This window comes from Lucilia sericata, unplaced genomic scaffold (genome assembly GCF_015586225.1).
Source record: "Lucilia sericata isolate MDLA Ls3-8-SP2 unplaced genomic scaffold, ASM1558622v1 Contig000161F_arrow, whole genome shotgun sequence".
Taxonomy (NCBI): Eukaryota; Metazoa; Arthropoda; class Insecta; order Diptera; family Calliphoridae; genus Lucilia; species Lucilia sericata.
In genome coordinates this window covers 402,012-427,781 of record NW_023994191.1, presented here as the reverse complement: position 1 = coordinate 427,781, position 25,770 = coordinate 402,012, and the positions used below count along the sequence as shown (strand labels likewise).

At 35.6% G+C, this 25,770-nt stretch overlaps 1 protein-coding gene across 6 annotated transcripts in view; it reads right to left on the bottom strand.

Annotated features, from left to right (window-relative positions):
- Nucleotides 1-23,345, bottom strand: part of LOC119601420 (MATH and LRR domain-containing protein PFE0570w) — a 51,572-nt gene extending 28,227 nt beyond the window's left edge. The window contains exons 1-2 of one of the 6 annotated variants that reach the window (XM_037952350.1): nt 23,133-23,345; nt 20,079-20,248 (exon numbers count right to left, since the gene is read on the bottom strand). The gene's annotated coding sequence lies outside the window, so the exon portion shown is untranslated. The remainder of the gene's footprint in view (nt 1-20,078; nt 20,249-23,132) is intronic. The other 5 variants (XM_037952349.1, XM_037952352.1, XM_037952351.1 and 2 more) reach the window with 5 other exon arrangements.
- Between the last annotated feature and the right edge of the window lie 2,425 nt (nt 23,346-25,770).

The following is a 25,770-nucleotide window of genomic DNA, read 5'->3' as shown; positions in this document are numbered from 1 at the left end:
CACAAAACGTGCACGTCTAATGCCAAATGCTACACCTTCTCTTGAACCAGTAAAAGGAGTAAATGATTTTTTTTCTTATGCAAATAGATTATGTGGTAAATTGTTTTTTAAATTAATAGTCTTCTGTAAATTCGCCGAATTTAATACTATGTACATAGATATATGTAATGTATTTCGTATATGTAGTTAATGATTGATAGATACAATTGTTTAATCTTGTTTTTTACAATTTTAATTTGATCTTCAAGTATTTTTCATTTTTATACTTTAAGACGAAATTTCAACCAATAGTTATAATATTAATCTCGGGGGAGTTTTCCAGATTTTTCCTACCGAGCGCGTCCCCGGGTGGCGGATAGGGGGTGGTGATGGACCATCTGTCCTCTCCCAGCTTTAATTTCACTTAAGCTGAGGGAGGGCAGATTGTCCACCACCTGGGAATATTATATTCCCCGCGGACCAAAAAACTGGAAAAAAAAAAAAAAAAACAAATATGGAAAATAAAAATAAAAAGATAAAAGTTACGGTGCAGGGCCTAAATACCCCAGTACCGGCGGCAAGTGTTGATCTACTCGCGAGTCACGTGTCGTCGTCATCCTGCAATCGTGAGCAGAATACTACTACGGAGGTGGGTACCTTGGCCTCCGTGGCGGACAATGCGTCAAGTGTACAGCATGCCGCTGGCAAAAATATAGGGGTGAAAGAGAAGGATGTACTCGGAGAGAGCTCTAAGCTACCTCAGCCTTTAAATATAGGTGAGGGTTCCGACTCTGAATCCTCAGATGATAATAATAATAATACCATTATAGCAAATCCCAAAAAGGATGAAGTAGAGCAAATGGTGAAAGAGGTGAGTGATAGCATAGCTAAACTACCTATTACTAAGAAAAGACTTTCTGGAGCACAGAGGAGGAAGTTGAAAAAGATGCTTCAGGAAATCATAGTTAGTCAATCCCACGACACTCCAAAGGAATCGGACTCTCTCACAAGATCTGAGGCAAAAAGGATCAGGTCACCCGAGGAGTTGACAACTGAGAATAAGCCTAAGAAGAAAAAGAGCTCCCCGTCTTCTAATACACAGTCGAAGCCAAGCCATACTTCACTCAAAGGAATCTCAAGTGAGAATCCTGCGAGTAAGGGTGACAACGCCAAGCCAGATATTCCGAAGACGAACACGTCGGCGAAATCAACCTCGAAGGTAAGGGAATCTCAAAAGAAGCCCCGAAAAACGAGGAAGGAGAAGCTAGACGGAGGAAAAGGTAAAGAGCCGCCATCTTACGCCAAAGTTGCCAGAAGTAGGCACCGGGACGATCTCTGCTATGCAGTTTACGATGCCGGTAATCCGACAGGCAAAATTCCAATAGACCAACAGAGTAAAATAGAAGACCTGGTCAACAATAAGATAGTGGACCATGCAATAGCTTCAAAGGGCAAACAACCAATAGAGAGCGAGAGCTGCGAGTTCAGCATGGGCGTGATGTTGATGAGGTTGGCATCTCACCAATGTGTTAGCACCCTAAAGAACTTGGTGGAAAGTATCCCTCCTCCCTGGGACGGCGCTAGGCTGGGACTGGCAAAGAAGAGCGAGCTTCCGGTGCTCCTAAAGTCCACTGTCTACATAAAAGGATGGGGCAGTAAACTGGCTAATGAACGTATACTGGAAATTCTTGGAGGTCAAAATGCTGAGCTGGCCGTGGAAAAATGGGATGTCTTTTACAGGAAAGAAGAACCTGAGGGAACTTTATTTGTAATAGGTATCGACCAGAAATCCATGGCTAGTCTTGCCAAGAATAAAGGTAGGGCTTACTTCGCCTCTAAATCTGTCATATTCAAAATTGGGAAGGTGCCGATTGGAAGGGCTGTTACAACAAGCCTCGAAAAGGACACTAAAAAACCTAAGACCACAGTATCCACTACTGATAACGTTGAGGAGTCAAATCCTAAAATCGAGGAATTTACCATTAACTCGCCAGAAGAAAGTGTAGTTGCCCTTTCCAAAATTGGGAAGGCGCCGATTGAAAGGGCTGTCAAAACCGGCCCCGACAAGGACACTAAAACACCTAAGACAGTACCCAAAGCATCATTAGCAAGTACTAGCAATGTTGAGGAGTCAAATCCTAAAAGCGAGGAGGAAATCACTCACCCGCCAGAAGACAGAACAGCAATGCTCTCCAGAATTGGGAATGTGTCTATTAAAAATACTGCTATTCCTATGCCTGATAAGGACACCGCAGTGCCATCAACAGTACTCACTGCATTAATAGCCACTTCAGGCTATCCGGAGGAGTCAAATCCAAAGAGCGAGGAGGTGACCACCAACTCGCTGGAAGACAGTTTAATGGATGACCATGATTGAGGTTATCCAAATAAACCTCCATCGGAGCGAGACAGCTACCAACGCTCTGATGGCTAAAATCAACACAGGTAAAATACATATAGCTTTAATCCAGGAACCTTGGACGATTCGCAACAAGGTTTCTGGATTAAATCACGTAAATTTCCAACTTTTCTACGCTGATACAGGATCTCGCCCGAGAACATGTATCTTATGTCACAAGAACTTATGTTTTCTCCTCTCAACAGGATTATCAACATCGGATGCAACGGTGCTGAAGCAAGGTCGAGGCAACATATACCTTGCATCTATTTACCTGCCTTTCGATTCTCCGACCCTACCACCAACGTCGGATCTGATGAAACTGGTTGAAGAGGCACAAAGGAAAAATAAGAAAATTGTAATAGGTTGTGATGCCAACTCGCATCATGTAGCTTGGGGTAGTACAAACACCAATCGCAGGGGACAAGCCCTCATGGATTTCTTTAATACTAAAGACTTGATAACATTGAACTTAGGTAATAAAGCTACCTTCGTCAATAGAATCAGAGAAGAAGTATTAGATATAACTATATGTTCAGAAGAGCTTATAAACGAAATTCAGGATTGGAGAGTTTCGGACGAGCACTCCTTTTCTGATCATCGGTACATAAGATTCAAAATACTAAGGCCACCACCAAAGCCGATAAAGTTTCGGAATAAGTCTAAAACTAATTGGACAATGTTCGGGGCCTTACTAAAGAACCGTTTAGGTCAGGACACTTTTCAATGTCGAAATAAAGAGGATATAGATGCCAAAGTGGAAACGTTCACAAGTGCCCTGGTTGAATCGTTCGAGGACAGCTGCCCTCTGCGAGAGCGGAGATCTGCCCAGGAAAAACCCTGGGTAACTGGGGAGATCCGGAACCTTGGGAAGACTCTTCGCAAACTATTTAACCGGGCACGGCGTAAAAAGACCGCAGTATACTGGGATGAGTATCGTAATAAACTTGGTGAATATAAGAAAATCGTTCGAAGAGCCAAACGAGACTCCTGGAAACTTTTCTGTGAACAGGTAGATAGCGTAAATGAGGTATCGAAGATAAAAAAATTCCTATCCAAAACTCATGTCCAACCGGAATCTATGATCGATGACACGGGCAGGAGGCTTGAGGATATGGAGGAGACAATGAAACTCCTAATGGATTCTCATTTCCCACCCGGTATATCGAATAACATAGATGAACCGATATTGGAGGAAGGGGAGGGTAACACGGAAATAGTTATTACAACTGACATGGTTAAAGGGGCAATCAAGAGCTTTGCTCCCTATAAAGCTGCAGGGCCGGATGGAATTTTCCCGGCACTTTTGCAGATGGAGGCGGGACTGGTTTCCGTACATCTGTCACAGATATTCACTGCATGCTTAAAATTGGCATATACCCCAGTTAAATGGCAGGATGCAAGGGTAATATTTATACCCAAACCAGGGAAACCTAGCTATGCGACACCTAAGTCCTATCGACCGATAAGTCTTACGTCCTTCCTACTTAAAACCTTGGAACGGATAGTCGATAGCATGGTTAAAAGCAGCATACCATACAATGACCTTAAATATAAGCAGCATGCTTATGTAAAGGGACGATCGGTGGAGACCGCTTTAAATGAAGTTGTCCACTACATAAGTGAATCTTTCGATAGCAAACTGTATACACTGGCAGTATGCATTGACATCGAAGGCGCTTTCAATAACGTGCACACTGATACCCTTATCCAATCCCTAGACCAGTTTTATGTTGACCGGGTGCTCCGTAACTGGATCAACTACATGCTAAGGAACAGATGGATAAGCTGCGAGATGTACGATATAACTATCAGGAAAAAGGTATTTCGCGGTATACCACAGGGTGGCATTTTGTCACCTTTACTCTGGGTCACCACGATTAATAGCCTCCTAAGGACCCTAACCGAGAAAGGACTTAGACCTGTCTGCTATGCAGACGATGTCGTAATACTTTTAAAGGGAAAGGATCCAAATTACTTGTGTAGAAGAGCTGAGGAGGCTCTGAATACGGCCTTGAGCTGGGCTCAACCGAGAGGCCTCAATGTTAACCCGGCGAAGACGGAAATCTGTCTTTTCACAAGAAAGACAAAAATTTCTACATATACTGAACCTTGCTTCTTGGGCAAGAAGATACCGGTGACAGACAAAGTTAAGTACTTAGGTGTAATACTTGACCGGAAATTAAAATGGAGACACCACATAGAGGATAGGATCAACAAGGCACATCGGTGCTGGGCGATATGTAGGAGAACCATAGGCATGAAATGGGGTCTTAGTCCTACTATGACAAATTGGCTTTATAAAAGTGTAATTAGACCAATTCTAGCTTATGCTTCAATAATCTGGTGGACTGCTTTGGACAAAAAGTGTAATATCAAACTACTACAGGGAGTTCAGCGTACATGCTGCTTGGGTATAAGTGGTGCCATGTGTACTACTTCAACCAAGGCTCTGGAAACGTTGCTAGATATTCCACCCATTGAAACATATATAAGATATGAGGCGGCGCTTACAGCCGAACGGCTCTTTACTTTAGGCGAACTGGCCAAAAACGGTTATAGGACACGTCATCAATGTATACTGGACACATTGGAAGATTATACACATTCATCGGACGTGCCTGATCGCATACCAGACACTGAATATGTCGGAAACTTTGAAACGCTAATCCCAGATAGAATGTCTTGGTCAAGCGGAACATTAGAGCAAATACCAGTAGGAATCCGTTGCTACACGGATGGCTCTAAATTAGGGGACAAAGTGGGTCTGGGGTTCTATATTGAAGACCCAGAAACAGAAATATACCACCGTTTACCTAATCATAACACAAGCTTCCAGGCAGAAGTACGAGCAATAACGGAATGTGTAAATTGGATTAGAATAAATATGGCGCCCACAGGGCTTAATATATTTACCGACAGCCAGAAGGCAATTTGTGCGATATCAGGTGATAGAATTAAATCTAAGACCGTATTGGATTGTAAGAAAGCTTTAACTGAATACTCTCCCAGAGGTAAGGTTCACATCATATGGGTACCAGGCCACTCGGGAGTAGCCGGCAACGAAAGGGCGAATGTAATAGCTTTAAAGGGAAGGGAGCTCGATGTAGTTAACCTGACAAACGCAAAACCATTCGACGCAACAAAAGCTGAATTAAAAATATGGATGAGAGAATCCCATAAGGCCTCTTGGAATAATGAAACGGTGGGTAGAACCACAAAGATTCTATGGGGTGACCCTGATGAGAGCAAGACGAGAAATCTTCTCAAAATGAGCAAGTCTGAGGTTAGTATGATGGTACGTATTCTCAGTGGACACACAGGATTACGAGCACATCTATACAAAATTGGACGTGCGAATTCAGACGAATGTAGAGCATGTGGAGAGGACAGTGAAACTCTGGAGCACTTTCTTTGCCATTGTCAGGCATTCGTCGAAGTTAGATCCAAGTATCTTGGAAGTGATGTTATTCCAGAAATAACATTCTTAACCAACACCGATTGGAAGATTCTTAGGAATTACGTCCAGGAAACTGAGTTTCTGAACATGGAAAAATAATACATTCAGTGAACAATTTTTTTTTTTTTTTTTTCTTGAATTGGAGCGCACAACAGGCCCGATAGTGGCCTAGGTGTATTTCTTCGGATTTGATGTAGTATACATCCTCCTATCAACCTACCTACCTACCTACCCTATAATATTAATAGTGTTGAAGTTAATGCAACTGCTAATATTGATTCCAACGTTTTAGAAAAACACATTCAAGTTCCACATTATACTCAGAAGAAAAGTAAGTAGTTTCTTAGATAAATTTCTGAATGAACACGTTATAAATCATTTATTTTTTAAAACTTGACATCGGTTGAAGGTTTAGCAGTAGAAAACTGTTATAATACTGATATTGTTTTCTCCTCGAACACACTTCAAGTTCCAATATCTTTAAAAAGAATAAGTAAGAAGGCAAATAACTTTTTTAAATATCAAACTAATCTGGATAATACCATATAAAAATTTTTTTTAATTTCATTAAAATGTTAAATTCAGGCCCTACTCAAATTCAAAATTCTTATGGTAATCCAAAAGATACCGTCATTATGAATGACGGTCCGAATGTTAGTACAAAAATTTCAATTAATGTGGATGCAAGTGTACAAACTGAGTAATAAACAAGACACATATTTTTATTTATAATTGTATACTATAATATTTACGATTTTAGCGATGAACTAATAAAGTCTAGTATTCTTGAAGAAAACCTACGCCTTAAGAAGCATATAGCATTTATATCCAAAGAAAATAAAAAATTGAGAGAAAAGCTTAGCGAAAATGAAAGCACAATGCAGGCAATCGATTCTATTTTTACTAATGGTCAAAAACGCAAACTTTTAAATCAAAATAATCGCATACATTGGAGCTGGGAAGATATTTCTTACGCAATTTCCCTTCATTCCACTGGACCCAGGGCTTATCGCAAGTTATACAATGATCAATTTCCGCTACCTTCGGTAAGTACCTTAAATAGATGGGCCAGAAAGCTACAATTTCGAGAAGGTTTGCAAGAAAATTTTATAAAACTAATGAAAGAGGAAGATCTTCCCCCTATCGAGAAAATCTGCGTAATTTGTTTCGATGAAATGAAAGTTAAATATACTTATAAACACGATCCAAATAAAGATTATATACGACGTCCAGCAAACTACGTTCAAGTTTTAACAGTAAGAGGTTTAATAAAGTCTTGGAAACAAGAAATTTTTTTTGATTTTGACACAAAAATGGAAAAAAATTTACTTTTCAAAATAATTGGCACATTAAATACTGCGGGCTTTGAAGTTGTTGCTATTGTTTCGGATATGGGGCCTACCAATCAAGCTCTTTTAAAGGAACTAAATATAAGCATATGTGAGATTTGTTTTTTTTTAATTTTGAGTCCTATATTCTACATATTTCTAAATTACTACTTTAAGCTAAAAATTGGTTCGAAAACCCAACAAATCCTGAAAATCCTATTTTTGTTATTGCTGATCCACCACATCTTATTAAACTCATTAGAAATCATTTCCTTGAAACAGGTACATTATTCAATAACTCATCTGATTCTTTCTTTTCAACCTGATGCAAATAACTATTTGATACAGGTATTTTATTCAACAATTCGTTGGTTACTCCCGAGACCATTGTTCAAATTCTAAATTGTTCAAAATCTGAACTATCAATAACTCACGATGTGACTCTGGAGTATCTAAACCTCAAGCAGTGTAGCAAGCAAAAAGTTAAATATGCGACCAAGCTATTTTCCCATTCAATTGCCAGCGCTATCCGTCGATGTTTTTCTGTCGGTGTTGATGTGTACAATGATGTGTTCCAACATAAGAAAATTTTATTTTACCATAGAACTTTGCTACCGTTTGGCACACAGCCTTATTATAGAAAATTCAAAAAGTACCTTTTGTAGAACGAAAAAGTACCAAAAAGTCCGCTTTTATGTGTTCCCACTTTTACTCCGGGATCTATATGCTTAATTTAATCGTTCTAGGTTCAATATTATAGAAAATTCAAAAAATACCTTTTGTTCGACGAAAAAGCCCCAAAAAAGTCCACTTTTACATGTTCACACTTACTCCGGGCTCTGCATGCTTAATTTCGTGTCTGTAGGTTTAATATTATAGAATATTCAAAAAGTATCTTTTGAAAAACGAAAAAGTACTAAAAATCCCTTTCTATAAGTACCAAAAATCCCTTTTTATAAGACCTCACTTAATCAGAGCCCCACATGCTAAATTTCATGTTTCTAGGTTCAATATTATACAAAATTCAAAAAGTACCTTTTGAAAAACAAAAAAGTACTAAAAATCCCTTTCTATAAGACCTCACTTAATCAGAGCCCCACATGCTAAATTTCATATTTCTAGGTTCAATATTATAGAAAATTCAAAAAGTACTTTTTGTAGAACAAAAAAGTCCCATTTTACATGTTCCCACTAACTCCAGGCTCTACACGCTTAATTTATTGTTTCTAGTTTCAATATTATATAAAATTCAAAAAGTACCTTTTGAAGAACGAAAAAGTACCAAAAGTTCCTTTTTATAAATTCTCACCTAATCTCACCACATGCTTAATATCATGTCTTTAGGTTCAATATTATAGAAAATTCAAAAAGTACCTTTTGTAGAACGAGGTTGAGGTTGTCTCGGATTTTTATGGACGGATTTTGCTGTTTTTAAATAGGAAACTTCTCGAAAGCATGTCTGACAGAATTATTGAAGATTTAAATCCCGAAGATATCTGGGGTCTTCAGAAAATTGATTTCAACAAACAGACTGACAGACGGACATTGGTTAATCGACTCCGCTATCTATAAGGACTCGAAATATATATAATAGAAATTACAAACGGAATGACAAGCTTGTATATATCCTTCTCACGAAGGTGAAGAGTACAAAAATCTGTGTCAGATATCTTAATAATTTCCTTTAACTTTAATGGAAAGAAATCCAGAATCGATTAAGCTATATATGTCCGTCCTATAAACCTTGTAAGCAAACTATAGGTCGCAATTTTAAAGAAAATTTAATAGGATTTAGTACATGAACTTCCAACAACTGTCCCGACTGGTTGAGTGACGGCCCCCTGGTCGCGTTAAATGTATCAATATGCATCCTGTTGAGATGGCAACAGCACCTAGAACTTTCCTGAAGTAAAAAGGTATACTCAATCAGGGCGTCATGAAATAACTCCCCAAAACAAAAATGAAATAACTCCCTAAAAATTTTTTCAGAAAGCAAAAACAACGAAATTTGGGTATTTAATTCGTTTTTGGGGCATTATTTCATATTTAAAATGGGGAGTTAATTTATTATGAAATAATTCCTCTAAATTCAAAAATGAAATAAATCCCTAAAAATATTTTTGGGGAGTTATTTCATTATATTACTTTTATCACACGAAATAAAAAAAATATATGTCTGATAGCCCGCCTACGGCCGGGCGCAAGGGTTTTATCCTCTGGGGTACATTGGACACCGGCTTCGCTAAGAATATACTCTCCCTGTATCAAGAGTGTTCAGCCCTAGGCCGGTGTTGGTCATATTATAGAGTGGTAAACCCTTGCGTACGGCCATAGGCCGGCTATTTAGGAAATATTTATTAAGCAAAGCCGTTGTCGGACGTACTATAGAGTAGAAAATCCTTGCGCCCGGCTATTAAGGGAATTTTTATTAAGCGATTAAACTGAAATGTATTAAACTTTGAAGCGAAACTATGAAATAAATCCCCAAAAATGGGGTGTTATTTCATTTTAACTTAGGAAGTTATTTCATTTCGTTTGGGCTTTTTATCATTTTTAAATTGGGGAATTATTTCAAATTTGAAATAATTTGAGGACTTATTTCATTTTTGTTTTGGGGAGTTATTTCATGACGCCCTCAATCAGGAATAGTCTCCTGTCGGGCAAATCAGATTTTCCCGAAATCTCACCATTTACATCAGTTCTATTCCCAGATCATAAAGAACGAATTACGGAATGACAGGCAACAATCGAATGTCAACCTACTACGGGAAGAGTAAAAGATACTCAACGGTTTTAGGAATGAACATAAGTTGCTCTGTCACATCACCCAGTGATATCCGTTGAGATGGCAACGGCGCCCTAGTGAGAATCCAGACATACTTATATGGCATTTGAATATATCAGTCCTTAAACCAATTTTCTCAACCTGCGATTTCGAAGTGGATATCGAAGGAACCTCAACCAACCGACAAAGAACAAAGTCTTTCGGGCAACTGGCCATCCGTAGTACCAGATTGTGTGGTGCTCTGGTTCGACCCCATGTCAAATCATTCCAAAGAAAGACCGAGGATACATTTAAAGTCCCGGCAGACTAGAGGTATTGGTATATATGGTATATGGTAATAACAGTCATACAAATTCAATTTAAATTTTCAACTATATCGGAGATAATTAAACACATGTTCACGTTACACGCCTTTGTTTATAATTTTGAAAAGTGCCTTTTTATTGTTCTCAGTGTAATGAAATTTCATTACATTCTATTATCTTTACGAATCATGTAAATACGTAATTTAAAACAATAAATTATATACTCTAATTTCACAATATCAGGTAATAAATTACAATTTTATATAAACACACACACACACACGTAAATAAATGCAAATAACTCAATGATGCGTAGGAAGGATGTTTATACTTTAGCAGAAATAAAACATATTCCAGCAAAAACTTACACAATACTATCATTTTATCTGCCAATATTATCAAACTACAAATCCCTCAATTTATCCAATTTCAAAAATCGTTTCATAATTTCGCTTAGCATTCAGACAATTGTTGTTCTGAAATTCCTTTATGAAAGAGATTTGTACTCAGATATCCCACTCGGAGCACTTGTAAAGCTGGACAAAGTCTTAGAAAATATGTGATTGTACCCCTCCTAGCTGGGGCATGGAATGAATGCAATTGATAAGAAATTTCGATTACATTACGTTGAAGTTGAGAGAGAACCTTGAGAAATGTTATCATAAATGTTAATAGTTGCCGTCTCGAGATGTAGTTCTCCGATTCTACTAGCGATGTATAGTTGGGCCTGAAAAACAGCGCAGGTATGTATTAAACAATATGATGGAGACCAAGCTCTTCGTAAAAACTTCTCCTTTCCAGTATGCGAAAAAGATATAAAACCGTAAGTGTATAATGTTATCACTTCATTTGGAGGACTGTGTAAGCAGTCCAGTCTATTCGGTATTTTGCTTGGAAAAGTTCTATTAAAGCTTGGTGTAAGTAATTCTAACTTTTTGCGTTAAGATAGTTTTATGTTTGTACAATCATGTTACAGAGCGACTGACAGAGTCTAACAACTGGTTAAATAGAAATACATTCAACATTTGACATTGTCTTCAGGTCTAGGGCGTTGATTCAGTTCTCACTTTGCACTAAATAGATATCATACCTTGTTTTTTGTGACTTTCTACTTTCGAATTTTTCCTAGAAGACGTAGGCACATTGATCCTAGAAACGTCAGAAAGTGCTTCTTGTTGTGCATTTTGCCAGAACTTAGATTCCGAATAGAACCGAAAACGGCACTCCGGGCAGCTTTTACTGACCGTTCGTTTTCTGCCTAGAAAATGTTCACCATAGTGAGGATATTTCTGATATGGAGATCAACCAGATCAAGAATTAACCATAGCCTCCTTATAAGATCCTCATGGTGCAATGTTAATGCTTAAGTGTATCGAGCCAGGTCTTTCTAATCGGGCTACCCGTGCACGAACAGAAGACTTCTTCTCCCGTGTTATATATTATGCCTATAGGGCCGATTATCAGTCACCACTGAATCTGTTAGAAAGTAACCTTAAGTGTGTCGAGGCCTTTCTAATCGGACTACCCATGCACCCATCTCCATAGGACCGAAAATCAGCCACCACCGCATTTGTTAGAAAGTATCCACTTTTATTTATATTGGTCTTTTTGGGAGGGCAGTCCGTTTGAGTTTCCAAGTCCACTTTATTTACCTAAAACTATCAAATCTACTAGTATCTGTACCCATGTTTGGCGGCTAACCGCTTTGCTCAAGTCCGCAAGTCTAAAGAAGTAAAGTGCTACATGTATTCGTATCCTGCAACGATGATATGTCTCACTTTCGTATTATCTATTCAATTGTCTATTTCGCAAATAGTCAGTAAAAGCCTTGACCTGATTGTCACTAATTTGCTATTGCGGAATCTACACCTGAGATCAGAAAGTCTAGCATTAGAGTTAAGACGCAATAAAGGCCACAGGTGACTATTGACAAAGGAACTTATAAAGAAATAAAGTATACATTAAGGCGTTTTTCTCATTTTTGTGATTAACTATTTAAAAATCCCTTGCTAAATTATTAATTATGATCTGGCACTGTCTTAAAATCACTCAAAAAGTTTTCGAACGACGTTTAAATTTTAAAAAATTCTATATAATAACGTTTTAATTACAAAAAGCAAAAGGCTCCCTAATAGACTACATTCAAAAAATAAAAACTACAAAATTCGTAAAAGAAAAAAAGAATGGAAACACCAAAGGACTAAAGTTCCATAAACATACTGCAGTCTGCTTGCTTTTAGTTAGATAAACGAACAATTTTCTAAAGACCTTGAATTTGTAATCAAAGAAAAACATAATTGGTTCACACTCATACCAGGTTCATTCTTCATTTTCTTTTATTTTAACGGTTACGGAAACGTTTAGTAGGCATCGTACACACTCAAACTTACACACATGTAATTGTGTGTCCTTTTTATAAATGTTTGCGTGTAGGTGTATAATATATAAATGCATAAATGTGCGACTGGGTATTGAAATAATTTTAACATTTGTTGTCCTTTTTTCCATGTCGGCACTGAAAACATTGAAATAAATAAAGATCCTTTTGTTGCTAAGTTTTGACAGACCCTTCAAATATTTGTATTTTTTTACTTTTTAAACAAAATATAATTTTCATATTTTAATTTTCATGTTTTATATTTCTCTTTTTTCTTTAATTAACAACATAAATCTTTTTAACTTAAAATTAAACATACGAGTACTTAATAATACTTATGTAATTTAAATTGGCTTTAATCTGATATGATTTAATTAAATCGGCTTCAATTTAATAACTATAATTAAACAAATTGTTGTGTAGTTTTGTAGTAAAACTAAAATACAACTTTAAAGCAAAAATTTAATGACTTGGAAAATTGAAAAGAACATTAGCAAACACTCGCGCTAATTATAAAAGTTTTCTAAATGTTTTTCTTCCTCATGTGTTACAATTCCTAATGGTGCAATGATTTATTATAATGTTTAACTTCTTTGCTAAAAAGGCTTAAAGTATTATAAAGGAAATTATGTTTATAAAACTAAGTAGCAAGAAGTATAGACGGTCATGTACCGAATTTAATAACAGTAATACGAGTTTTATATGCTTTAGAGTGATATCGGTGAAAAGCCTTTAAGGGGTTTACAGAAAAGTTATTATTGAAATCCTAGTTTTTAAATTAATGTAAATCAACCGAGAGGGTTAAATGTTAACCCGGTGAAGACTGAAATTTGTACGAATATTCCTGACAAGAGCCGAACTGCTCTTAGCATTAAGCGAACTGGCTCACGAAATCTAAGCATACAGTATGTTGGACATATTGAAAGGCTATATCCAAACATCGGAGTTCTCGATCGTATCCTCGGTGGGTTATGTTAGCTAGATGATCATTCCACATCTTGGTATTATTGCAATGCGGCGGAAAAGAGGTGCATTCCCCGACAGCCGGTTCTACGTACCAGAATGACCCGAATTATTCGGCCAAGGGCTGTGAACGGCAGCAACAACAATAAAAAAAAGAGGTGCTACCAATATCTCTAGTCTGCCGGGACTATTAACTGGTGATGATCAAATATATCCTCGGTCTTTCGAACCAGAGAACCACATAATCAAGTACCACAGGTTTCATAGAGTTTGGAACTTTGTCTTGTCCCATTGGCCACTTACAGCCGAACTGCTCTTAGCATTAAGCGAACTGGCTCACTAAATCTATGCATACAGTATGTTGGACATATTGAAAGGCTATGTCCAAACATCGGACGTTCTCGATCGTAACCTGCGTGGGTTATGTTAGCTGGATGATCTTTCCACATCTTGGTACTATTACAATGCGGCGGAAAAGAGGTGCATTCCCCGACAGCCGGTTCTACATACCGGAATGAACCGAATTATTCGGCCAAGGGCTGTCAACCCCAGCAACAACAACAATAAAAAAAGAGGTGCTATCAATATCTCTAGTCTGCCGGGACTATTAACTGATCAAATATATCCTCGGTCTTTCGAACCAGAGAACCACATAATCAAATACCACAGGTTTCATAGAGTTTTGAACATTGTCTTGTCCCATTGGCCACTTACAGCCGAACTGCTCTTAGCATTAAGCGAACTGGCTCACGAAATCTAAGCATACAGTATGTTGGACATATTGAAATGCTATACCCAAACATCGGACGTTATCGATCGTATCCTCCGTGGGTTATGTTAGCTGGATGATCTTTCCACATCTTGGTATTATTGCAATGCGGCGGAAAAGAGGTGCATTCCCCGACAGCCGATTCTACGTACCGGAATGACCCGAATTATTCGACCAAGGGCTGTCAACCCCAGCAACAACAATAAAAAAGAGGTGCTACCAATATCTCTAGTCTGCCGGGACTATTAACTGGTGATGATCAAATATATCCTCGGTCTTTCGAACCAGAGAACCACCTTATTAAGTACCAAAGGTTTCATAGAGTTTTGGACTTTGTCTTGTCTCCGTTATTGGAGCGATTCCTTCGGGTGCATGTGGTAGCGGTAGTTTAAACCTAAATTCGTAGGAAAAGAATGTTGGTTGAAAGACTGACACACGATAAAGTCAATAATTCTGCATAAGTTCGGTGCTGTTGCCGAGACAATAGATACCCCACAGATGAATAACTATAGGACTAAGCATTGGCAAGGAGTTGGTATCAAGTGTATATGATAGGGGATGAATGTAGGTGTATAAGGGCCTCAATCATCCGTAAAGTGTGACGGATGTTCTTCTCAATGAGTATGTCTGATGAATGGAAAGTGTGCTGGGTTAAATGATGATGGATGTAAGGTATCTTACATAAGTGATACCATAGAATTACCCTTCCTTGTTCGGGTGTGTTTAGGGCTTACTCGGTTCATACCAGATTTACCACAGTATGTTTTCTGTAAGAACAAGTCCTCGGCTTATTTGATGAATTCGTATTTTCGAATCAACAGAGTCATCCCATTTGCGTGGTTGTAAAAGGACATGATGTTTTTGCATCTCGGAGCAGCAATGGTCAGATATTAAACAGCTCGAGCACTTGGGCAAAATGCTAGTACATGGACCGGCAGAACCAATGTACAAAAGGAAATGATGTTTTTGAATCTCGGAGCAGCAATGGTCAGATATTAGATAGCTCGAGCACTTGGGCAAAATGCTAGTACATGGACCGGCAGTACCAATGTACAAAAATTGTAAGATACACAAAGGGAAGGTGGTAAGTCGTCTAACACTTCGAAAACACTTCGACTTCTTGTTCTCGATCTCATGCCAGACACATAATATAACGGGAGCATTGAAACACTGATCCCATATAAGTAGAATAAGTCAAGCGAGACATTAGAGCAAACACCGGTAGGAAACCGTTGGCTCTAAACTGGAGGACAAAACTAGCCGAGGGTTCTATGTTATAATCATAACAGTTGTATGGGAACTAGGAGAAATATTGGACCGATCTTAACCATTTAGTTAAAATGACGAACGTTAAACTGACAAACGCAAAACTATTCGACGCAATGGGGGCTGAATTAAAGATATGGGTGAGAGCATCCCATAAGATCTCTTAGAAAAAAGAAACAATGGGAAGAACCACAAAGATCTTATGGGGTCTAACGAAAGCAGGACGAGAAGTCTCCTCAAAATCAGCAAGTCTAAAAGTTGTTATCATGCTACATATTCTAAGTGGACTCACAGAATTACGAGCACAGTTTTACGAAATAGGCCTCCAGAAAGTAAAACTCAGGACTACTCGAGGATGTATCAATAATGTTGTACATAGGCTTGTCAGACGCACAGTGGTATAGGAAAAAAAAAAAGAGGGAAATAATTCGGTAACTTCTAAACGGTTAATCCGATTTTAATGAAATTTGGTATGCAAAAAGATGAGGTGTTGTCGAGTTTAGGTTTTGAATTTGGACCTTATAGGCCAACCAGGGGCCCGGCGGGGGGTCCTCAAATTAGGACACCTCGGCTATGTTAAATTTTTAAAACGATCCTATTTCTTCATTTGAGTTCCGATTTAAAAAAAATTTCGTATATAGAATCTCCTCATCGAGCACTATAAGCTGTAAATTATCTCTTATAGTTTAGGAAATATTCGCATTTGAAAATTAAAATTTTAAAATTTTTACCGTCCTTACTTTAGTTTTTTGATAATAGCGGGTCCAAATATTCCCGATTTTCGCCATTTTTTTTATTCGCTTAACAACAAGTTTATATATCAAGCAGTGAAAGAATTATGTAAAAATCATGACTGAGTCCAAAGTTATAGGCATTTTAATTTAAAAAATTAAAAAAAGGCGATTTTTTGTCATTTTTTTGGGAAAAAAGTATCTTTTTCTTTTTAAGTTATCTAAAAAGTTTCTAAGAAGATGTATATAGAATTTATACTTTTTGGAAAGCTGACTTTACATAAAATACGATAAATGAAACAAAACCTAAAAATTTTTGATACCGAGGGGACCAGGTCCATCCAAAAAAACCCTATTTTTTATGGAAAATTAAATTTTGAGCAAAAATTCTCAAATCGCATAGTCGATATCAAATTATAGTGACCTGTTTTATATGACCCAATATGTTCTTAATCATTTTGTAACGGGTTTCGATAACCCCGCCCCTGGTATGGATATAATAGGCAAAAAACCAAAAAATCCCATTTTTGGGATTTTTTAAAACTTTTTTGGGAATTCCGGGATTTCTAATAAGAAAATTCGAAATTTTTATTTAATTTTGGATTTTGAGTAAAAAAATCTACCTAACTGTAAAATTTCATCAAAAAATATTCATAAATAAAATTTTTATTGCAATAAGGACGGTAAAAATTTTAAAATTTTAATTTTCAAATGCGAATATCTCCTAAACTATAAGAGATAATTTACTGCTTATAGTGCTCGATGAGGAGATTCTATATACGAAATTTTTTTTAAATCGGAACTCAAATGAAGAAATAGGATCGTTTTAAAAATTTAACATAGCCGAGGTGTCCTAATTTGAGGACCCCCCGCCGGGCCCCTGGTTGGCCTATAAGGTCCAAATTCAAAACCTAAACTCGACAACACCTCCTCTTTGTGCATACCAAATTTCATTAAAATCGGATTAACCGTTTAGAAGTTACCGAATTATTTCCCTCTTTTTTTTCCTATACCACTGTGAGACGTACTGTTTTCAACAGTACGCGTACTTCTTTTTAGTAATTGTACTTTTAACTTCATAACCCCTAAAGAAGTACGCAAATGTACTTCTTTTTAGTATTTGTACTTCTTTTTTAAATTTAACCATAATTTTATAGATGTAATCATGACCATATACAAATATTCTATAGAATCGCTATTTAAGGACTTCAGAGATACATAGTTTGAAAGTGGATTTACTAAGCTCAGAAAGGCAAATTCAACTATTAGAGGTTTCGATGCATTTGTCATACATAAAATAGTGCGTTTATTCAAAATGCTTTAAAGTTGTTAAATTTTGATTAAGATATCACTGTAATGAAAGTTTTTAATGAATTTTCGGCATAAAAAAAGACAGCAAATGTGAAGGACATGTTTGAATGTTAAAATGTAATGCATAATGCTCCGTCGTGTAGGTACCTATTCGATAGCTTTATCCAGTCCCGCTGTGGAACGATTTTTAAAAAACTATACTGCTATTCTTATTTTTTGTAGCAGGGTAAAAGTTGTAACGTTTTTGTAACAGTTAGAGATAGAGAATTTTTATATTTTACTGGACATTTTTTCTCCATAAAAAGATATCAAACATATGTTCACAACAAATGGTTGATATTTGAAAATGTAAACAAACCAAACGAAACTAAAATTTAGGGAATTTTACACTTTTTAAAGAAAATATATAAATTAATAGCACACTAATATTAAAAACAATGATTTGTAATTGGATTAATTTTATTGTCATAAATTAGTTTTATTTAAGTTGTTTTTTGTGAAAAATCATAGCAACCAATGTCAATATAGCGTTTTTAGAACAATTTAATTTAATTTTTTTTTTTAATAAACAATTGTACTTTTTTTATTCAATTGTACTGCTTTTTTAACTACGATGTACGTTTTTCGTTGATTTCAAATCTGGCAAGCCTAGTTGTACAGCTCATTAAAATTTTGACACATACGACGAAATGAATCAGCATTAGCAAAATTTTGTTGAAAATATTAAATTGATAAAGGCTCTTACTAACATTCAGCATTGTACGGCGGCTTTTAAAGTTGGTAGATTAAGTTTCTGTAACCTAGTTCTGTATGGAGGAAGATGGATAGAAGGATTACGATAAAAACTCCGTAAAACGAATAACAGAAATTGTTTTTGAAACGTTATAAAATGGATCCCAGACAATTGATGCATACTCGATTATAGGTCCCACAAGCATTATATATAACTGTTTTCATATAGATGAATCGGAAATTCTCTTGACCATCGTTTAAAAAAACCAAGTACATAACATAAAAATTTTACATTGTCAGCATACATAAGAAGATTGAATGATTTAAATGTGGTTGGAAGGTCGTTAATATACAACAATAATAGAATTAGTCCGAAATACGGAACGTCAGAATGGACAGAAATAGTTTTAGATGAGGAATTATTAAAACGCACACGCTGTTCAGCACATATAAGATTTTATACATTCCAAACAGCAGTTGGTAAAACCCATTAAGTACAATTTATGTAAAACAAGATGATGGTTAACGCTGTCGAAGGCTTTACTGAAATCGGTGTATATGACATCAGTGTAGAGTCCATTTATGAAGCTACTATTAATCTTCGTTGTAAGTTCTAACAAATTTGTTGTAATCGAAGAACATCCTTTACGAAAACCATGTTGGAATGGACGGCTTAAGAAATCAGTGAGGTATTGTTTAAATAATTTATGTATAGCGATATCTCATTATATTGGATTTATTCCCCGATTTAAAAAACAGAAGAATAAATGATGTTTTTCCAAAATTTCGGGAAGTAGCCATACTTTAAAGACATGTTCGATAGATTCGAAAGATTCGGAATTTCTTTTTGAATGAACATATTTATAAAATGTTTTTGGATCACGTTTTATATTAGCGCGATATAAGGAAAATTTGGAATAAACAATCAGCATTCCAGATTATCTATCTATCTATCTATCTATCTATCTATCTATCTATCTATCTATCTATCTATCTATCTATATATCTATCTATCTATCTATCTATCTATCTATCTATCTATCTATCTATCTATCTATCTATCTATCTATCTATCTATCTATCTATCTATCTATCTATCTATCTATCTATCTATCTATCTATCTATCTATCTATCTATCTATCTATCTATCTATCTATCTATCTATCTATCTATCTATCTATCTTTCTATCTATCTATCGATCTATCTATCTACTTGTCCATATAAAAATGAGTGTGTGTTTGTTTGTATGTTTGTATGTTTTTATGCTTGTAGTTTATAGACTGCTAAACGGCTGCACCGATTTTCGTGAAATTTTGTTTTGCAATTTCAAGGCGAGGAGCCACGTCCATATTAAGAAAATATTAAATCAGAATATCTGAGATATTATAACAGTTAGAGTCTTCAAATTTTGTCGAAGCCACTTTAGTGTCAATTTGACAGACTTTCAATGGTGGATTGGCACCTCCCATATGAATTAAATACAAAATTTCGTATATCTGAAAAACTATTAGATTTTTAAAATTTTCCATAGATCACCATAATTGTGCCCCCTATTTCGAAAATCACCCTAGTAATCATTCTATTATTATAGTTAAAGTGATCAGAAGTACATAAATACGACTTAAATACGAGAAAAACTTAAATTAAAAAAATATTTTTTTTATTTACATACTTACATGTAAACTCTTGAAATAGTTCTACAAAATGATTTTTGTTTTTTTCTTATTTTTTTGTGGTGTATTCATTCATTTGTAATGAGTACTTTTGAAAACAATCGAATAATATACTTGAGACGAGGCCACACAATTTAACAAATACTCATATATTTACTGGGTGAAATAACTGTAAGTATTTTGTAATTAAACACATATACTGCACACATACATATGTACATAACACAAGTTTACAAAGAAACAATTACTTTTATTTTTCTTAAAAATAGCGGACCCAAAATTAAAGATCATTTAGGAATATTTTTAGAAAATGTTATCAAGACTAGTTCTTGTCTTTTAGACACTACTATTTTTTAATTAATTTATTAAATTCTTTTTGTAGTAAATGCAGAACCATTTTACCCCTTTTCGCCTAGAAATAAACTTTTTCGAGAATGAAGTTTACTAAACATTCCGTGTTTAAATCTATATATCACACATGAAACTCAAACGATTCAAATTTGCATTGATTTGTTCCAGAAAAATTGTGCTTTCAAAAAGTACCAAACAATTTAACCGAATTAGGTCCTATATAGGGCATAGTACCCTATTACACCAAAAAAGGACAGAATTTTAAAAAAGTGTCTCAGGTGTCTCATAATTTTGGAAGATATATTCAAAATATTTACAAAAATTTGATTACGTTTTTTAGTTAAAAAGTTATAAAGGGCCAAAATCACCATTGTTACACATTTTCACCCCTTAAAAGTACGAATTTCAAAAAAGTACCAGACACCCATCTGCTAAGAGTAGATACATTTAAAACTTTTCTTGTATCACTAATATTGGGTAAGATAATTAAGAAAACCTGTTTTAGCCGTATTTCCCTTTTTTACCCCTAAATGTACAAATTTCCAAAAAATCCCTCCTTAGCGGATCAACATAAACAAAAACACATCTACTGTCAACATTTCATGATTCTAGGTACAGCTGTTTGGGCTGTGCGATGATGAATCAGTCAGTAATGCGACTCTTTTATATATAGCTCTTTTTGCAGTTAACAGTGCACTGTTAACAAAGTAACAGCCAAAATGCTGCAATTTTATAGCAAAATTATACATATGTGTATCCAATACTTCTGAAATATTTTCAGAATAAAAAGTAATAAAAAAACAACAAATTTACGATAATGGTATTTAAAAAGATTTGTGAACAGAAAGTTCTGGAGAGAATTTCGGGTCATTATGGAACTTTAAGGAGGGGCTGGGATAACACAGTAAATGCAATCGGTAAGCCATGATATCATTAAAAGTTCCCTAATAGTGGTTTAACCCAAATAATCTAATAATAATCTAATCTAAAACTGGAAGAGTTTCGACTCGTAACTGTCCAGAATTCCTTATTCTGTTCTGGTTGTTGGTAAGGTCGCCTCGAAATCACATGGTGCCTGTTTTCAAAAACCCCAAAATTGCATGGAGTGATTATAGGTTAATGGCCTAATGTGTGTAATGAGCTAAACTTAATTTAGGTTAAGACTTGCTCATGTGGTTGCCTGACTGATGGATACGCCAAATCTTTATTGTAAAATTATTATTAGCAGTCAGTCTCGGTTATATTGATATCAAGGATTTAAGAAAATGAAACTTTTATGTTAGGTTGATAAAGGATTTATACTATATCAAATCCGTGCGCTTTTTTTCATGAAAAACGTTTGTTGGTCAGAACAAAAACCTTATATAATAGTATTGAACGTATTATCGTCCAATGTTCAGCAACTGTTTTATGGACGTAACTCCTTAAAATTTTCTACTAAGTGTTCGTGAGAGTTTGAATAAATAATAGACGAATGCCTTACAATGGCAAATAAAGTGCAAAGTTTCACTGTACCCTCTACATGCTTGTCTGAATCCGCGTGTCCAATTTTGTATAGTTGTGCCCTTAATCTTGTGTGTCTACTCAAAATACGTACCATCATACTAAGCTCAGACTTCCTCATTTTGAGGAGTCTTCTCGTACTCCTCACGTTAGTGTCTATAGGAGTTTTTTGGTTCTACCCACCGTTTTATTATCGCAAGAGACCTTATGGGCTTCTCTCAACCATATTATTAATGCAGTCCTCGTTGCTTCGAATGGTTTTGGGTTTATCACCAGATAATGAAAAAAGTTTTTGACCTTTCATTTGATGTACATACATAGTGTCCAGGGTAACAATTATGTGTTTGGGATAAGCACCGAAATTTGAATTTTTCTTAAACATGGATTGTTTCGTAATTTTGCTGACATCTGAGTTAGTTATAGACCGATTTTGCTAATTGTAAATGGAAAACCTTTGGAGAGTATGTCAGATAGAATTATTGATGATTTGGATCTGGAAAATATCTGGAGTCTTCAGAAAATTGATCTCAACAAACATGCGGACAGACAGACATACATGGTTAAACGATTCCGCTATCTATAAGGAGTCGGAATATATATACTTGTATAGACACTCACGGAGGTCATAAAAAGTGGAATATTTTTAACAAATATTACATCTTAAATGATTTGCAAAACGTTGCCTCCCTATGACGCAGTACTTCTATTAACATTATTCTAAATAAAACTCATAATAACAAAAACAATTCAAATAAGTTTTTCAAAGCTTTTAATTTCCTAAGATAAAATGTTCATGGTTGTACAAAAGGAAAAGAAACAATAATAATAAACGGTTTATTTACGAAACTATTATAATGGAGCACGCATCCTTTTTGTGTTGTGTGAAGATAAGTGTGTGTGTGTGTTGTGTGTGCCAGGGAAGCTGAATGCTGAATAAATAAACACAATCCTTGTTTGTGGTCATGAAAAATTTGTGTGGCTGTTTAGAGCAATATGGGGTCGGTTACAAATGTATGCGAATAATTGTTTGTATTACTTATGTATATTGAGAGGTGTGAATTTAAATAAAATTTTAAATTCCTTTTTAACATTTATAATTCATAGGATGTTGTAATGTAAGTATGTTATTCAGTTATATTTGTATATGTATTCATATGTAATATACATATGTATGTTTGTATATGTGTGTATAACAATACCAAATATACTTTTTTAACACCCACTTCAACACAGAAATAAACAACTTTCTTAAACTTTTTTCACTTTTTAAATTTTTGCTAAATTGAAAATCTTTGTAACACTTTAATTTGTTTCCGTTTCATCAAGATTTTTTAATTTTTTATTTTTTATAATTTTTTTTCGTTTCCGTTTTATGCGTTTTTTTGCCGTTTGCCAAGTTTTAAGGTTCAAAGTTCTAGTTAAACTGATGCTGTAGTTCTCTCAATTGTATCTGTAACATCGTTGCTATCAACCTGTTTGTATCCTTATGTGGAATGTAAACATAAAATTTTCTCTCTTTTAGCTATCCTCCACACATTGTGGAACACTCTTTTGAGTGCGCAATATCCGAAAATTTATTAAAGATGCATTTTTGTAGGTTTTATTCCTTTTTTTTTTGCTACTTCAGGTTTTAGATAAGAAAACTAAATTTCATTTTTAACACTCACCTTGGCTTTGTTTTTAGCAAAATTACGCGTAACATGCAGGGTGTTGAAAACTCTTAATAACACAGGCCAACAAAATTTGAAAAAAAAAAGTTGAAACCCAGAGACCAAAGTATGATTTTCTAAAGGATTGGGCTGCTCTAAAATCAAATCTGGCTTCTCGAATGATGGCTTCCCCATCACATCAGCTTTTCGAGATATCGTTTCAAAACGTTATAACAAGTCGAAAACATCTTTGTTTATAATATTTGGTATGTCATCCGAGAGTTCAGTCTGTCGACTTTAAAATACAAGCTTAACATTGGTTATATCTACATCTTTCTTCGCCATTTCTTTCAGTTTAATATAGACAGATTAGACTTTCAGATGACATAACAGATTTTACAAACAGATTCGATTTTACAAAACGTCTGAAAAATGGCCAAAAACTGTGATTTTTTAAAACTTTAGGACTCAATACTTGTATATATCTTCAGCTCAGCTTAATCTTTTAGATCTCTATGCAGGTGGTAAAGGAAAGAAACTGTGTCAACCCAGTCGATCTCAAACATAGCTCTAAGAGGAGCAAATTCTGTGAGGATCAGTGGTTCATATTCAACATGACCGTATAGAGGTGCCCTGATTAAAAAATAGCTGCAACAATAGTGCGTTGACACGGTCGTTGCAGATTAAGATCTTGAAGTTCATCTGTATAAGGGCAGTAATTGTGCTATTCTTTTCTCTGGAACTATCCTAGAGTGTGACGAGTAGAAAACGACTTTTCTAAAATGATAGTAGTAGATATTTTAAAATAATGTGTGGTATGATACTCCTTGAATATCGGGTTTGTCTGGTTTCAGTATATATGTAGATACCACGAAATTCCAAATATCTAGAATCACCAATTGAATCGAGAGTTTCAGCATTTGGGTAAGATATCCGAACCTATCATACTAAGTAGCTTCAGCATTAACATAGACAGCTTCCATCCAAACCTTCACATTCGTTGTGTCCGGTTCTTCCCCGTTTGTGCACGACTCTAATCATTGGTATCATTTGACAGTAGAATTCATACGAGTGACATTGTAAATATAACCATGATATGTGAAAATCAGATATAGTTAGTTAGTTTGAAAGGAGGATGTATATACATTAAATCCATAGAAATACACCTAGGCCTCTATCGGGGCTGTTGTGCGCTCCTTAACCAGTGAATCAGGTGGGAATCGAAACCACCACCTACGGTCTACCAGACTAGAACACTAACCACTAACCTACCGGAGGATATATGTTTTTTATTTAGATAATCTTCTTAACTTTATGTTAGGTTGGAGGTGGACATATACTATGTACATAAAATCTTAAGAAATATACTATCCACTATAGGAACTGTTTTGCGTTCTTTTTCAATAAAAATGCTTGTGGGTATTATCATCAGATATTTAGAAACTCAGTTGCCTGGATGTAATGCCTATGAATTTTCCAATCTGTGTATGTGAGAAATGTTATTTTCGGACTAATATCGCTCGAAAGATATTTGGATCTAATTTTGACCAAAGCCTGGCAATGGCAAAGGAAGTGCTCCAGAGATTCAATGTCCTCTACACATGATCTATATTAGTCTGAATCCACTTAGAATACGAAACATCATACTTATCATTCTAAGGAGGAGTTGGCGACATATTCAACGAGGACTTTCGCATGCACTTTTGCTTGGAAGCGTTGTGACTATGTAAACGGTAGTATATTTCTGTTTTTGGTTTTTCAATGTATAACCCCAGGGCCGTTTGTACTCCAGCATAGAGTCATCCGCGTAGCAATGCATTCCTACGGTTATTTGCTCCAATGTTCGGCTATACCATGATATTCTATCTGGGATCATTGTTTCTAAGTTCGAAACATATTCTGTGACTGGTTTTGCCCTAAGGAGTCCACCAGATCATTGAAGCAAAAGATGGTATTAATATATATTTTGATAACAGTAATTGCAAAAATCTGTTTATAACCGTCTACGCTACATGATGGAAAAATGTCTATAAGGTTTAAGATATATAGTACCTCGAGAAGAATTAATTCCTAATCGCCTATTCTAAAATAGCCATGAAGAAATCACTGAAAACCCTATAAAAACACATGTTTAAAAAAGTCCCTCACTGAACACACTGCTTAAACAGCTGGCTTTTGTTATTGTTAT